Genomic DNA, 16988 nt, shown 5'->3' with positions numbered 1-16988 from the left:
ACAGAAGGGGAGCCAAGGCCAAGGTGGGAGGACCTGAGGGAGGTGTATCAGCAAACCGTGGGCTCTGGGGATGTAAAGACAGTAAATGAGGGCCGTGTTTGGGGGCTGTGAAGACGTCTGGGTCAGAGCTGCGGTGGGGAAGGGATTACACACTGGAAGGGCTAATTGAATTGAAGAAGGAACACATACCAAGGTGTGAGCTAGAAGCTGAGGATCAAACAGGGAGGATGAAGAACCCAGGGATTAGAACAGTGGGAAGCTGTTATCAGCCTTAGACCTAAAGGGACATGAGCAAGGGAGCTGTACCCCAACCAACTGGGGGCTCCAGTCTTGGGAAGGGAGGCATCTGACCAGAGCTGTGGCCTCACGTAAAAAAAAAAACAATCATTGGGAGACACTAGTCTCTAGCTCTCCTATCTCTGATTTACTACTGGCGCCTTCCACTGGCCAAGCCTAGCAGAGAAGAGGGGTAGGGGGCAGGGAGGATGCATCGCTACCGCCTCCGCCCCTCCTTCTACATACGGAGCAGAGTGGAGAATATTCAAGGCTGGATCTGGCCCAGCACAGGGGCTCCCAGGAGTATGGCTACCAGGAAAACAGACAAGATTGACAGTTAATGTAACCTCTGCGTGCCCATTCTTAGCCCGCACCCGCCTCACACTCTGGGTCCAGCTAGAGTGATTTATGACCCTTTGCCCAGAGTTTACTGCTTCGATAAACAAGGGCCCTTTAAACGGGGATTAAGGGCTCAACCTACTTCTTATTAGGATAAACCAGAGTAGGAATCAGGAATTTGTGGTTGGGAGGCACCCTGTGGAGAAAGACTCAGGGGAGTTAACCTTCGTCTGAAACTTAGAGTGAGTTAAAAATAAGGATTTCTCTTTGCCGAGGATTGAGGGAAGCCCTCCCCCAGGATGTAAACTGCAGGACCCTGCTGGCTTCCTTCAGCTCTTACCAGCTGAATATATGAATATAAGAGCCATTTGTATGGCAGTCCTCCCCTGATCCGCATTTTCACTTTCCGTGGTCTCAGTTCCCACGATCCGAAATATTAAATGGAAAATTCCAGAAATAAACAATTTGTAAGATTGAAATTGCGCACCATTCTGAGTAGTGATGGAATCTTGCGTGTCCCGCTCCGTCTCGTCCAGGATGTGATTCATCGTTTTGTCCGGCGGATCCATGCCGTATTCGGTGCCCGCCTATTAGTCACTGTCACAGTGGTTGTGTTCAAATAACCCTTATTTTACTTAATAATGGCCAAAGAGTAGCTGTGAAGGTGGAAGTTCTCTTCTAAGGAAAGATAAAAATTGTATGCTGAAATTGCGAAGATCTACAGTAAGAACGCATCCTGTATGTATCTGTGAAACTAAAGAAGGAAAAAGAAATTCTAGTGCTAGTTTGACTGTTGTTAATCTGTTACTAGGCCTAATTTATAAACTAAACTTTATCATAGACATGTAGGTATAGGAAAAACATAGTATCTATAGGGTTCATAACTACTGGTGGTTTTAGGCATCCACTGGGGACCTTGGAACTATCCTCTGTGGATGAGGGGGGACCACTGTATTATACCTTCTGGAGATTCCTGGTTTCTGGACATGGAAACCTAACCTCTGGGAAAGCCACAGGGGGATAAGTGTCTTATTACCTGTCTCTCCATAACAGGTGAAATTGGTCCCTCCCCACCCCTGATTGGATCTGATTTAGTATCTGGTATGAGGATATAATAGCTGGCCACATTATTCCTACCAGTTCCTGGAGCCCAAATACACGTTTTAATAATTTTAATAAGATATGATTAACATATGGGGTGCCTGAGTGGCTCAGTGGGTTGAGCGTCTGACTCTTGATTTCGGCTCAGGTCATGAACTTATGGTTCGTGAGTTGGAGCCCCATGTCAGGCTTTGCACTGACAGCATGAAGCCTGCTTGGGATTGTCTCTCTGCCCTTCCCCTGCTTGTGCGCTCTCTCTCTCTCTCTCTCTCTCTCTCTCAAAATAAATAAACTTTTAAAATTTTTATTAAAAAAGACATAATTAGATACATTAAATTGCATATATTTAGGGGCAACTGGGTGGCTCAGTCGGTTGAGCGTCCGACTTCAGCTCAGGTCATGATCTCACAGTTCATGAATTTAAGCCCTGCATGGGGCTCTGTGCTGACAGCTTAGAGCCTGGAGCCTGCTTCAGATTCCGTGTCTCCCTTTCTTTCTCTCTCTGCCCCTCCCCTGCTCACACTTTGTCTCTGTCTCTCTCTCTCTCAAATAAAAATAAACGTTTAAAAAATAAATAAAAACTATTAAAAATGTTTTTAATTGTATATATTTAAGACCTACAATTTGATGAGTTTTGATACATGAAACCATCACCACAATCAAGACAGGGAACGTATCTATCAAGCCCAAAGATTTCCTCAGGTCCCTTTGTAATTCATCCCTACCTCCTCCCAAAATCCTGTGTCTAAGCAATTGCTGATCTGCCTTCTGCCACTAAAAATCAACTGCATTTTCTAGAATTTTAATTAAATGGAATCATACAAGATGTATTCTTTCTGTTTTTTTCACTAAGAATAGTTATTTTGAAACATATATGTTATTACATGTATCAATAGTTTGCTCCTTTTCATTGCTGAGTATTATTCCAGTGTACAAATAGTCCATAATTTGTTTATCCAGTAATCTACTGATGGAAATTTGGATCCTTTCTAGTTTTTGACTATTACCAAAAAAATGAAAAAAAAAAAAAGCTGCTATGAGCAGTCATGTACAAGTCTTTGTATGAACATTTGCTTTCATTTCTCCTGGGTAAATACTTCGGATTGTTATGTCTGGGTTGTATGGTAGATGTATGTTTAACTTTTTAAGAAACTGCCTCATCATTTTCCAAAATGCTTGTAACACTTTACATTCCCACCATCAGTGTGCAAGAGTTCTGGTTGCTTCACGTCCTTGTCAACACTTGATATGGTCCGTGTTTTTAATTTTAGCCATGCATGCGGTGGTATCTCACTGGTGTTTAAATTTGCATTTCCCCAATAACTAATGAAGTTAAGCATCTCTTCAGACACTTATTTGACATCTGTATATTCTTCCTGGTAAGGTGATTGTTTAAATCTTTTGCCCATTAAAAAAAAAAACACGTTTTATTGAAATAAGAATAGATTTAGAAAAAATTTGCAAGGGAATATAGGGAGTGTCCACATACCCTCCACCTAGCGTCCTACACAGCTTGATGCTAATGTCTTACATAACCAAGGTACAATTAATAAAACCAAGAAATTAACATTGCTGCAATACTACTAATTAAATTACAGACTTTATTTGGATTTCACCACCTACTAATGTCCTTATTCTGCTCTAGGATCCATCTAGGATTTTCTATTGTCTTTAATTTTTATGTTTCCTTAGCCTCCTCCAGCCTGTGACAACTCCTCAGTCTTTTCTTGTGCTTTATGAATCTAACACTTTTGAATAGTACTGACCTGATATTGTGTAGGCTCCCCCTCAATCTGGGCTCACCTGACATTTTCTCATGATTTGATTGACGTTATGAATTTCTGGTAAAAATACCCCAGAGGCCGGGGTGTCTGGGTGGCTCAGTCGGTTAAGTGTCCGACTTTGGCTCAGGTCATGATCTCATGGTTCATGAGCTGGAGCCCCACATCTGGCTCTGTGTTGACAGTATGGAGCCTGCTTCGGATCCTCTGTCCCCTTCTCTCTCTGCCCCTCCCTTGCTCATGCTCTCTTTCTCTCAAAAAAAAAAAATAAATAAAAAATAAAAACATTTTTAAAAGTGTTTAAAAAAAATACCCCTCAGAGGTGATGTGCCCTTCTCAGCACATTCTCTCAGGGGTACATACTGTTGATATGTCCAACCTTTTTAAAAAAATTTTTAATGTTTATTTATTTTTGAAAGAGAGAGACACAGAGCGTGAGCCAGGGAGGGGCAGAGAGAGAGGGAGACGCAGCATCCGAAGCAGGCTCTGAGCTGTCAGCACAAAGCCCAACACAGGGCTCAAACCCATGAACCATGAGGTGACCTGAGCCAAAGTTGGATGCTTAGCCGACTGAGTCACCCAGGCGCCCCTGATATGTCTTATTACTGACTATGTTCATCTCAATCACTTGGTTAAGGTGTTATCTACCATGCTTCTCCACTGTAAAGTTACTATTTTTCCCTTTGTAATTGATCCACATTTGGGGGAGATACTTTGAGGCTATGCAAATATCATGTTTCTCCTTAAATTTGAAAGGCTGTCTTCTTGTTGAGTGAATAGGTAAGTTTAGCAAGGCTGCAAGAATCAGAGCCAATACACAACATTCAGTTGTTTTTTCTGTACATCAGCAATTAACAATCAGAAATTGAAATTTAAAAATGGTACCGGATACAGTGGTATCGAAAATAGGAAGTACTTAGGGGCACCTGGTTGGCTCAGTTGGTGGAGCATGTGACTCTCGACCTCGGGGTTGTGAGTTGGAGCCCCATGTGGGGCATAGAGATTACTTAAGGATAAATTTGACAAAAGATGTGAAAGACACGTACACTAGAAACTATAAAACACTGCTGAGAAAAAGCAAAGACTTGGGTAATGAAGTGATATACCATGTCCATGGACCTAAACTTCGATTTCGTTAAGATTCCAGTTCTTCTGTGGATTGAATCTGTAGATTCAACGCAGTTCTGATCAAATTTCCAGCAAGCTTTTTGTAAAAACTGTTAACAATGACTCTAAAAATTTTTATAGAAAGGTAAAGGACCTAGAATATCTAAAACAACTCTGAAAGGAAAAGAACACATGTCAAGGATTTATGTTACATGATCAAGACCTATTATAAGGCTACAGTAATCAAAACAGTGTTGTATTGGTGAAAAGGCAGACATGTCAATCAATAGAACAGATTAGAGAGTCCAGACATAGGTCCATGCACACATGGTCAGTTGATTTTCCACAAAGGCGCAAGGCAGTTCAGTGGAAGAAAGATAATCTTTTTAACAAACAGTACTTAAAGAATTGGATAACCATAGGCCAAATAAAATAAAACAAAATGTGAAAATAAAATTACACACACACACACACACACACACACACACACACACACACATTTTTTTTTAAGAGTGGGGAAGGAAGGAGGAAGAGGGAGAGAGAGAATCCTAAGCAGGCTCCAAGCTCAGCACGGAGCCTCCCACAGAGCTCAATCTCAAGACCCTGTGATCATAACCTGAGTCAAAATCAAGAAATGGACACTTAACCGACTGAGATATCCAGACATCCCCAAAATAATATTTAAAAAGAAACCTCAGTTCTTTCCTCACACCATATACACAAATCAACCCAAGATGGATCATAGACCTAAGTGTAAAAACTAAGACTATAAAACTTATAAAAGAAAATCAGAGAAAAATCTTAGTGATCTTAGGTTTGGCAAAAGTTTCTTAAAAGCATGAAGTATAAAAGGGGAAAAAATAGAACTTCATCCAAATTTAAAACTTTTGTTCTTCAAAAGACTGCTATAAAAATGAAAGGGAAGGCACAGAATGGAAAAGATATTTCCAAAACATTCTCTCGACAAAGGACTGTATCTAGAATTTGCCAGGTATACATTTTTAAAGTTTGACATGGTTTGGGTTTTAAGTTGTTCACAAAGATTATGATGACTCAGGCACAAGAGCACAGCATAGGGGATCACTAGGGGATTGACAGGGATCTAAGCCTGAGCCTCTGTTCCACTGCACTTGAGTTGTGGCTTCTTGGGCAAGTTGCTTAATATTCCCAACTGTAAAGCAGGAAGAGTAATAAAACAAGTGTTCATTCATCCAGAAAATGTGTTAATCTCCTACTCCAGAGCAGGCACAGTACCAAGAAGTTTATAAGTTTACTATGTGATCATGGATATACATGTTTTTGTTTTTTTTTTTTAAAGCATATTCTACACAAGGAGGCAAGTACTAGAATAGAGGTATGAGGGTTTCTCCAGTATTTGGAGGATTAAACAAGAAAAGGATCCCATTTATGCAAAATTATATCTCTATGTGTGTGCATAGATACATAAGAAAACAAAGATAGAGTTAGATCTATATTTACTGCATTGCAGCGATGAATTGTCAAGTGGCAAAGAAACAGTCTGCAAAGTAACGCATACAGAATGATTCTACTTCAGCAAAAACTAGAAAACAAAATTTTCATAGAACCGCGTTTATGCTTTTGTATGTAAGTGAACACAGAAAAGGCTGTGACAGGGTACAATCCAGGCGACTAATCGTGTTATGGAGTAGAGATAGGATTTTATATACATAAGGAGAGATGATTGCTTTTATATATATTTTAATTTAAAAAATAAGGGCTCCTGGGTGGCTCAGTCAGTTAAGCATCCAACTTCGGCTCAGGTCATGATCTTGCGGTTCATGGGTTTGAGCCCCGCGTCGGGCTCTGTGCTGACAGCTCAGAGCCTGGAGCCTGCTTTGGATTCTATGTCTCCCTCTCTCTCTGCCCCTCCCCTGCTCGTGCTCTGTCTCTTTCTCTCAAAAATAAATACACATAAAAAATTTTTTAAACAAATAAAAAATAAAATTAAGAAAACTTAAACACAATAGTTGATAAACACAGAAACAACAAGAACACATCCCAAGATGTGCTTTTATGTTGATTACAACAGATTCTCAGCTAATTACTAGCTGGTGGGCAGTTATGAGCTCCCTTTAGTCAGGTAGGGGTGACCTACACTTTACTATCTAAAGGCTTTGTCAGATGTTGGAATGTTCATGCCAGTACCCAAAGCATTAAGTGTGTGTCTGTGTGTGTGGTGTGGGGGGAATCACCATCCATTGGAGAGAAGGGGAGTAAACCATAGGAGGCAGCAGGGCGCTGCCAGGAGTGGTCCGGGGTGCCCCGCACCTGCCTAGGGCAAGTAAGCCAGAATTGGGTGCCTATCCTGGTTGAGTCAGGAGCTAAGGCAGGACTTGAAACTGGAGCCCAGGGCTGTGTCAAATCAGTAGCCGGGGAGACAGGAACCAAGCCAAAGCCAGACAGGCAGCCTATAAACCAGAGTGGGGGATGGATCCCTGTGACGGACCAGGGTCAAGTGTCTGCCGGGCAAGACGATCTCACCCTTCACTAGCAAAATAATGCCATTGACCAAAATGAGGAATATTCTGAGGAAAGATAACGAGTCCACAGATGTGTGGACATGCTGAGGTTCAAATGCCATACAGAGATGTCCACTGGGCTATTAGAGCATCAGAAGGGCTGGGTCTGTAGATATAGTTGGAGTTGTAGATGTAAGTTGAGGGTCACCCTCTTAGAGATGACAGGGAAACTATGTGCCTGGATGAGAGAAGAGAAGGTGCTCCAGAGAGAAATTTGGGCAAGCCACATGGTGGGACAAAATATTTGCAAAACACTTACCCAACAGAGGATATATATCTAGAACACACCAAGTACATATACTTTAAAAATTTTTTTAGGGGCACCTGGGTGGCGCAGTCGGTTAAGCGTCCGACTTCAGCCAGGTCACGATCTCACGGTCCGTGAGCTCGAGCCCCGCGTCAGGCTCTGGGCTGATGGCTCGGAGCCTGGAGCCTGTTTCCGATTCTGTGTCTCCCTCTCTCTCTGCCCCTCCCCCGTTCATGCTCTGTCTCTCTCTGTCCCAAAAAAATAAATAAACGTTGAAAAATAAAAAATAAAAAAAATTTTTTTACAGTTTATTTATTTTTAAGAGAGAGCGCAAATGGGGGAGGGGCAGAGAGAGAGGGAGACACAGAATCCGAAGCAGGCTCCAGCTTCCAAGCTGTGAGCCTGACGTGGGGCTCAAACCTACGAACCATGAGACCTAAGCCAAAGTCAGATGCCCAACCGGTGAGCCACCCAGGTGCCCCCCCCAAGTACATATTTTTTTAGTTTATTTACCTATCTTGAGAGAGAGAGAGAGAGAGAGAGAGAGAGAGAACAAGTTGGGGAGGGGCAGAGAGAGAGAGAGAATCCTAAGCAGGTTCCGCACTGTCAGCCCAGAGCCTGATGTGGGGCTCGAACCCGTGAACTGTAAGATCATGATCTGAGCCAAAATCAAGAGTCAGACACTTAACCAACTGAGCCAGTGAGGCGCCCCACCAAGTACACATTTTTAAGCTTTATCTGGCTATTAGTTATTCACACAGGTCAGGATGCCTAAGGAGCAAGAGGACAAGGTAGGAGACGAAATCAGGGATTTGCAATGACTGGGATATGAGTCCGCACTTCAGTTCCACCGTGTTTAGCTGACACTCAGATAAATGACAAGAAGCAGCCCCAAGAAATGGTCAAGGACCAGCGGCGAAAGCAGACTGAGGAATAAAGTGGAGCCTGAGAAGTGGAAGGGAAGTTGGTGGATTTCAAGGTCATCAGAGCCCTGGCAGGAGAGCATCGCAGGAAGGAAGGGGGTTGATAAACTGTCAAAGGCCAGGATGCCTGGCTGGCTCAGTCAGTAGAGTATGCGACTCTTTTTTTTTTTTCTTTTTAAAAAATATTTATTTATTTATTGGGAAAATGCAAACAGGGGAGGGGCAGAGAGAGGGGGACAGAGGATCTGTGCTGATAGGCTGACAGCAGTGAGCCTGATGTGGGGCTTGAACTCCTGAACCAGGAGATCACGACCTAAGCCAAAGTTGGGCACTCAACCAACTGAGCTACCCAGGTGCCCTGAACATGCGACTCTTGATCTTGCGGTTGTAAATTCAAGACCCACATTGGGTATAGAGATTAGTTAAAAATAAAATCTTAAAAAAAGGGGGGGGGTGTCAAAAGCCACAGAGAGGTCAGGGAAGGATGAAGACCCAGAAAGTAGAAACCCATGCCTTGAAGACAGGAGTGTGAGTAAATGTGTAGATGCTGCAACATTCAGGAGTCCCCAAGAAGGACTCCCGGAATTCACTGAGACCTGCTATACTTATGGTTACAGTTTATTATGGCAACAGGATACAGATTAGAATCCACCCAGGGGAGAGTTCAGGAAGGCTCCACACTCAGAGCTTCCCAGTGAAGTCATGGACAAAGCGAACTTTTCCCAATGATGATGTGTGACAACATATTCAGGGTTTTGCCCACCAGAGGAGCCCCCCCCCAAGCCTTGTGTGCAGAGTTTTATTGTGGCTCCGTCACATAGACATGGTGGTTGCCGTGTTGCTGACCTTTAGCCTCCAGTCCATCCAAAGGTAAAGCTGACACTGCGTGGCCCAAAGCCCTCATGATAGGTCACGTTGTTGGAGTGTCCAGTGTGGCCAAGTCTCCCAGGAAGACAAAGACATTGCAAGGGCTTCTAGATCAGCGCTCAGGAAGGGCAGGCAAAGGTCAGACCTCTCGTGGGTAGGGTTGGTTCTTTGCTGCACAGATGCTCAATTGCAGTGAGTAGAGAGGTAACTTAAATACGAGCCAGGATGTAGTCACTAGGACCTACCGCAAGGCTCCAGAACACACGTGGGGAGAAAATGAAGGTAAAGGGTTTGCGGAGATTGGAGGAGGAGCAGATACATGGGGGAGATAGGGGGCGCTGCAGGGCTGCAGGCGGCTGGGTGAGGCCCACGGAGTCCATGGCATTTGCGAGAAACCAGGATGGGAGAATCTCAGGTTGCACCCAGACAGGGATGCTTTGGGGGCAGGAATTCTTCCGGGGTGGGGGGAGGGGAGGCTCCCCGTTTGGTGGTAAGATTCTGAACTGGGACAGGGGTGTCACTTCCTGGGGAGGAGGAAGCTAGGCACTGGGTGGCAGGAGCTGATGGGGTTACCCAAAGGGATGTGAGATTGCCCAGAGCGAAACGGGAAGCAAGGTTCCCCAAAGGGAGACATCTGTGAATAAGGGTGTAGCAGGATAGCGTTTTGAGCGAAGTCACCGAGGTTCCCCTTCCCCTTTATCCCCTCATCCATTCTCTTTCCCCTTTGCCCCTTTGTCTGTGGCATTTTCTGCCTCAGGGAAGGAGATGCCTCAGAAAAGTAGAAAGAAATGCTTTGGGCTAACAAGAGCCTAGGGTTTGAGCTTCAAAAGCCTGGAAAGACACAATTATGGGGGCAACAATAGGTTGGGAAGAAGAGAGGAAGGGTCAGGCTATTCCATCCCCAGACCAGAGAAAGTTCTCTGACCAGGGGTTTGGGGACAGTCAGGAGAGTGCTTAGACACCCATCACGTTCCTGCAAATGGATTCTTGATCCTGGCTCCCTGGGCTGTGCCCTGGGGACGGAGAGATTTGGAGAATCTAGGGCGAGGGAATCCCCATTTTCCTTTTCCTAGGTGGGGCCCAGGGCAGCACTAAGATCCTAGAGACCCAAAGGACACATCCAGTGATTTTAAGACGTGTTCACAAAATCTTTAATATGCCGCCTTCAAAGGGCGGAGCCTAATTCTCCTCTCCTTGAATGTGGGTAAATAGAATAAAGCAGAAGGGACAGTCTGTGACATGTTAGCTGCCATGCCATGAGGACGCTCAAGCAGCCTAGGGACAGTGCCCAGGGGGAGGAACTAAGGACTCCTGCCAACAGTGAGCAAGCCATCTGGGAAGTAGGTCCTGCAGCCACATTTAAGCTTTCCCAGTGGGAGGGGGTGCTGTCGGGAAGAGACACAGGTGCAGACTACTTGTGCCTGAGGGAACTCAGATTCTTACCACAAGAAAGAGGGACTCACAACAGAAGTGACCAGTGAGTGTCAGATGAGAACTACTTGCTTTACTGAGACCGTGAGCTGGAAGATTCTGCCCTCTTGTAAAGGAGTTTCAGGCATCAGTAGCTGACAAGGGACGAGATGGTGGGTCTGGAAACTTCCCAGAGCCCAGCACACCAGGCAGCCGGCCATTTCTTCCCGGGACAATGAGACTGTGCAACCAGGGAAGCACAGACTTTGCAATGAGCTGACCTGCGGCCCAGTGCCAGGCCCGCTTGCTCACTGCCTAGTAATCACTTAACCTCTTTGACCCTCAACTTCCTCAGCTGTTAACTAATACCTACCTCAGTAAACTCTTGGAGTCAAGGAAACGATGCTGTAGTTATTTCTTTTCCTTTTTTTCCCTTTAAATTTTAATTTTTATCGAAGTTGTAATATATAGGGGCGCCTGGGTGGCTCAGTCGGTTAAGCGTCCGATTTCGGCTCAGGTTATGATCTCGCAGTTTGTGAGGTCGAGCCCCGCGTCGGGCTCTGTGCTGACAGCTCGGAGCTTGGAGCCTGCTTCGGATTCTTTTTCTCCTCCTCTCTCTGCCCCTGCCCTGCTCATGCTCTGTCTCTGTCTCTCAATAATAAATAAACGTTTTTTTTAAAAAGTTGTAATATAGAGAGTTTTAAAATATCAAATAGCTCCCTGAGGCCAATAACAAAAAACCCCAGTCTCCTCCTCTGCCTTCTTTTTCCTCCCACTTTCCCTTCTCTCTCTTCTCTTCCCCTCCTTACCCTTCCCCACCCTGACTTTCCTACTCCCCTCCCCGATTCTCTCCTCTCCCCTCCATGGAGAGGAGAGACCCACCTTCCTGACTCTCCCCTCCCTTCCCTAACTCTCCCCACTCCCCTCCCTAATTCTCCCCCTTCCCCTCCCTGACTCTCCTCTCCCAGAGACAGCCACTTTCAATCCAGAGTCCCTTGGAAGCCCCGGGAACTTTCGAAACATCTCTGACTTTCCTTTAAATGATATATGTTTAATCCTTTAAATATCAAAGACCAAAATGTGTTATCTACCGAATCTTGACATACATGAGATCATCCACTGATTTTTTACAATTTCACTTATACTTTTGAATTTATAATACATAAATCTCAGTTTTACTTGTTTTTTTTTTTTTTATATTGTGGTTGGTTCCGTGTCAGATTTTCATTTTGAAAATTCGTTTAAAAGAAAACAAACAACAAAAAGATGTGAGGGGGGCGGGGCGGGGCTGCGCGGGGGTGGGGGAGGGGCAGAGTCGCCCTGGCCTCCCTGAGCCTGGAAAAGGGACGGTGCCAGCGTGAGGCCCTCGTTGTCCCTAACCCGCACCAGATAAACACAACAAGGAGAAAGAATCCCCTAAAAGCAGGGGAAAGTGGAAAAAGTTCACGAGAAGGACCAGACATAATAGAATCAAAGTGCTTCTAAGAGCTGGGGCTGCAGGGCTTGAAAATTACCACCGAAAATTCCTGAACCGGCAGGCCCTTCTAGTGACACCAGAGGTAATGTGGCATATTAAGCATGACAGCAGATCACCGCGTCAATTATTCTGCAGGAAAACAAATCGAGGCACTGCAGTTCATCTGAACGTTGGGTTGAGCCTGACTTTTTTTTATTGCTGTTTTCCCTTCTCAGTCTATATCTCGGTTCTTCACCTCTGGTCCACCCAGGTACCAAATAGGGCTGACTCGCTCAGGTGCCTTGTCCTCTCCTGTCCATGTTCCTCTGAACGTGAGTGTCGTAGCCTAAGCAAGTCCAGTAGGACTGGTATCCCTGTGCTGGTTTTCAGACCTGTTCAATATCCCGTCACCTTCACAGCCGGCCCACGCTCAGTGTCAGCCTGTGAACTCACTTGTGTTAGGACAAGTCAGGGCTTCACAGCCTGAGAAGCGTGCAGTACAGGTGTCTGTCCAGTAGCCTGGCTTGGGAAGTAGTCCTAACAGAGAAAACGTAAAAGAACTCAACCTAGGGTTGATTGACTTAACATGCCACTTCAAGACTGGGAAAGGTCCTTATACTAAAATCCTGGCTGGCTTATAATCTAGCCTCAAGGAAAACAAACGAGCAAGTGGCTTACACTGCAGAACACTTTTCGGTTATAACAGGGGAACATTTGACGCTGTGGGGTTTTTTAGTAAGGAAGATGAAGTCCTGCAGTAAAGGAAAGAATGGTATGGGGGTAAGTATTTCAGCCCAGGAATTAGATAATAAAAATGCTACAACTCCTGATTGCCATAAATGATGTCACCAAACTTGTGTGGACCTGTTTCCTCACCTCTAGAAAGACTTGGTGAGCCTCAGATTTGGCCATCTTGAATGATACAGGATAGATTAGGCATGAGCCTTCTTGAATGAAATTTTCCTGCAAGATGTAGGCAGGATATATCTTCTAAGGTAAGAAAATACTGTTGCGGTGCCTGGGTGGCTCAGTGGGTGAAGCAACCGGCTTTTGATACCGGCTCAGGTCATGATCTTAAAATCATGATCTCATGATCGGGACGTGGGGGCAAGGAGCCTGCTTAAGATATTCTCTCTCTCTCTCTCTCTCTCTCTCTCTCTCTCTCTCTCTCCCACTGCCCCTCCCCCTGTTTGGGTGCACTTGTGCACCTGTGTGCTCTCTCTCTCTCTCTAAAAAAAAAAAAAATACTGTTAAAGGTCGTAACTGCTGCCATGCAAATTTTGCTTTCTCTAGAAATTTCTACTCTTTGAATGATGTGTTTTGGTACGTTTTCCTTTCTTTCTCTTTTCTTTTCTTTTTTTTTTTTTTGTTCTTCAAACAGAATGTTTAAATTTGACTTACCCACACATGTCCTGGAAATAAAAGTTTCTGCCCAGTACTTACTGCTGGTTTATACATTCCTAAAGTCCATTTTGGAAGATCGGACCATGCCATAGTGGTTTTTTTATAGCAGTTGTTTTAATTTGTATAATTGTGTCCAAAGTTATGTTTTAAAAAGTGTTAAGGCTCTTTGTAAAGTGATTTGTTTTAAGCACAGTAAAAGGTTGGTCAAGCGTTTAAAAAAAAAAAAAAAAGGATTTGCAAACCACTGAGAATGGTTTTGAAAATGCTTCACATGCTATTAGATGCTAAGGAGCACATCTCTGACCTTTGGGGGAGGGCAGCATCCCCTAGGGCAGCTAGGGTGCTCTCCCCCTCACCTGGGGGACCTCTGATCCAATGCACCTGGGAGCCCTGCTCGTGAAGTTGGAATCAAGTTGTACCAACCAAATCCTGGAATGCAGGACCTCCCGTCTCCAGGCTTCTCACACCCCATCAGCAGGGGTCAAGAGGGAGCCCATCATCTCAGAGTCCATCTCCGCTTCCCTGGGGCTCCTCAGTGCCCTCAGGAGCCAGGAGGGAGTCCTGCCCTCTAGGAGTAAACCTGGCCCCCCTGAATCTGCCTTCATCAAGAGGGGCCCGTAGAGAGCCCACTAGGAGTAAATCCACCCTCCCTTGGCAGAGGTCAAGAGTGAGACTCACTCAGAGGAACCAAGCCATACCTCCAGGGCTCTTACCCTCCACCCAGGGGTCAGCAGAGGGCCCTGTGTGCTCTGGGTAAGCCCACCACCCACCTACCCCCACCCTGGCCTCGCCCCTACTACTGGCCTTGACTACTCCAGTACTGCTATCACTGGGCCTCTTACCTCCAGTAGCCCCAAGAAGCAGCCTAGGCTCCCAGCTCACAGCTGTCCTCCCATGCTCTTATCTCCACCCACCTCCTTCCAGGCCCATCTGGTCCCCGTGTCCTACCTTCTCCCCAATTCTAGAAACTCTTCTGTACACTCTGGAGCTCATATCCTTCATCAGCAAAACTCCACATACCCTCAACCTTTTCCTCGATCTTCCTTCCCCTTCTGGCCCAGTGAACCCTGGCCCACCACTCAGGGTGGCTGGGAGGGGTGATCGCTTTCCCCCACACCCAACCAGTGGGAGACAGGGTAGGAGTCTTCCCAGCTGCTCAGAGTTGCTTCCACACTGTCATTCCTACCCCCTTCCTTCAAATCAGAGCTTCAGCTTCTCCCTTAGGGCATCAGGTGCACTGCCTGGCACTCCTCCTCCCTGCTGATGCCATCTACTCCCCCCTCTCCCCAGTAGTTGTCCCTTCCTTCCCAATTGGATTAAGTGGGACTGTTATATTCTGATGATTTTCCACCTTGGGAGTTCACTGACCCTGGGAGATGATCACTCCCTGGGTTAGCTAATCCCCAGAGGTAGCAAACAACTCACATGCAACTGTACCTTTCAGACAGCCACTCCAGACCTACACCCCAACCACCCCCTCTATGGGGCTCTCGCACCCTGGGCCACTACCCACCTGCCCTGATCACCCCAAGGCCGGGTACCACACAGCTAGAGGCAGCTGCCATGACCCAGAGCCCGCTGGAATTGTTCAAACTAAGCCTGTTTACTCTGCCCCGCCTGTCCCTTTCCACAAAAACCATAATAAAGTCTCTTGCTCGGGTTTCCTGAACCCCCTCTGCCTCCCGACCAGCCCTGGTGCTTCCCTGTGTAGCCCCGTGTCATTCCCTGTTCTCCACCTAGTCTCAGCCGCCCATATCCCAAGCTCGTACCCTTGACCTCATAGGTACCAATTACCCAATTCTGTGCTTGCTTCTCACTGGCCACCTCCTCCTGTCTTTCCATCTTCCTTCTCTGGGACCCCGACTCCAGCTTACTGGGGTCTGCAATCCTTCAAGTCTACCACCTTTTCGTTGGCCTCCCAACCCCACTCAGCCCTCCCCTGTTACTCTCTCAGTAACAGCCAAAGTCCCAGGTGGCTCAGTATGTTAAGCATCTGACTCTTGATTTCGGCTCAGGTCACGATCTCGTGGTTCATGGGTTCAAACCCCATGTCAGACTGCACTGAGAGTGCAGAGCCTTCTTGGGATTCTCTGTCTTCCTCTCTCTGCCCTTCATCCCTTCCCTACTCATGTGTCTTCTCCATGTCTCTCTCAAAATAAATACACATTTAAAAAAAAAAAAAAAGAAGAGGGGCGCCTGGGTGGCCCAGTCGGCTGAGTGTCCGACTTCAGCTCAGGTCGTGATCTCGCGATTTGTGAGTTCGAGCCCCGTGTCAGGCTCTGTGCTGACAGCTCAGAGCCTGGAGCCTGTTTTGGATTCTGTGTCTCCCTGTCTCTCTGTCCCTCCCCCGCCCTCTCTCTCTCTCTCTCTCTCTCTCTCTCTCTGTCAAAAATAAATAAATATTAAGAAAAAAAAAAAGAGCCAAAGTCCTGACAGTAAGTCACAAGGCCCTACACACTGTGTTGCCCATTAACTCCAAGGCCACTTGCCACTCCTTTTCACCTCATTCATCCTTCATTCATTACACTATCCTCTAACAAAACCAGATACACTTCTACCCCAGGCCCTTTGCACTGACTATTGCAGTCGCCTAGAACATTCTTCCTTCAGATACCTGCAGGGCTCATCCCCTTACCTCCTTCAGATCTCTGCTCAGATGTCACCTGCTCAATGAGGCTTTTCCTGACCACCCCTAACCACTCCCTGGCCCCCTTACATTGTTCTGGTTCTTTCAGAGTTCTTAGCTTCTAACACACTATCTAGTTTACTCATTTATTATGTTTGTTGCTTATCCTCTATCTCTCCCGATTAAACGTGATCTCTGAGGACGGAGATTTTTCTTTTTCACTGTTGTATCCTCAGCATCTGGAAGAGTGCTTTGCGTATAAGTGATCCTTAATATTTATTTAATGAATGAACAACATACTGGCGCCTTGTCCAACTTTCTCATTGCATTAATCATAAAAACAAGACAAGCAGCAGTTGACTTTGTTACTCGCTGACTATACATGTCAGGCACTGTGCCCTCAGCTTTTTATGCGTTATCTCGTTCAGTCCTCAGAGCAGCGCTGTGAGCTCAGTATCGCTACAATCTCCATTTTGCTAGAAAGGAAATGGGTTAATGGAGGATTGTGTTCAGGAATTTATCTCAGACTTCCAAATTGATGAGTGGTGACCCTAGGATCCAAACCCAAGTAGCCTGAGTCCCTGCTCTCAGTCACTCACTTCGAACACGTGTGTGGAAGGTCGCGGCATGATTAAACTGCTTCGCATGTGGGAAGAATGCTTACAAGGGACACTGAGGCCCAGGAAACTGCTTGGTGCAGACACACTGTCAATCAAGCACCTCGAATCCGCTGGGGTCGCTTGGGAGGAGAAAGGGGGGAGTGGAAGAGGCAGCAACCCAGCTCCTCCCAGGCAAGCCCAGTCAGCTCCTGGTGCCTTTCTGCCTGTGCTCTAATGCGCTCGGCTCTAATGCACCCGGTAGGAGCCTGGCTCCCCCGGGAGAGCCTTAATGGACCCACAGAGTCACAGCTT

Source organism: Lynx rufus, unplaced genomic scaffold (genome assembly GCF_022079265.1).
Source record: "Lynx rufus isolate CCGP_SWC_20201006 ecotype Redwood Valley unplaced genomic scaffold, mLynRuf1.p SCAF_27, whole genome shotgun sequence".
NCBI classification, from domain to species: domain Eukaryota; kingdom Metazoa; phylum Chordata; class Mammalia; order Carnivora; family Felidae; genus Lynx; species Lynx rufus.
This window is presented reverse-complemented; position numbering follows the sequence as displayed.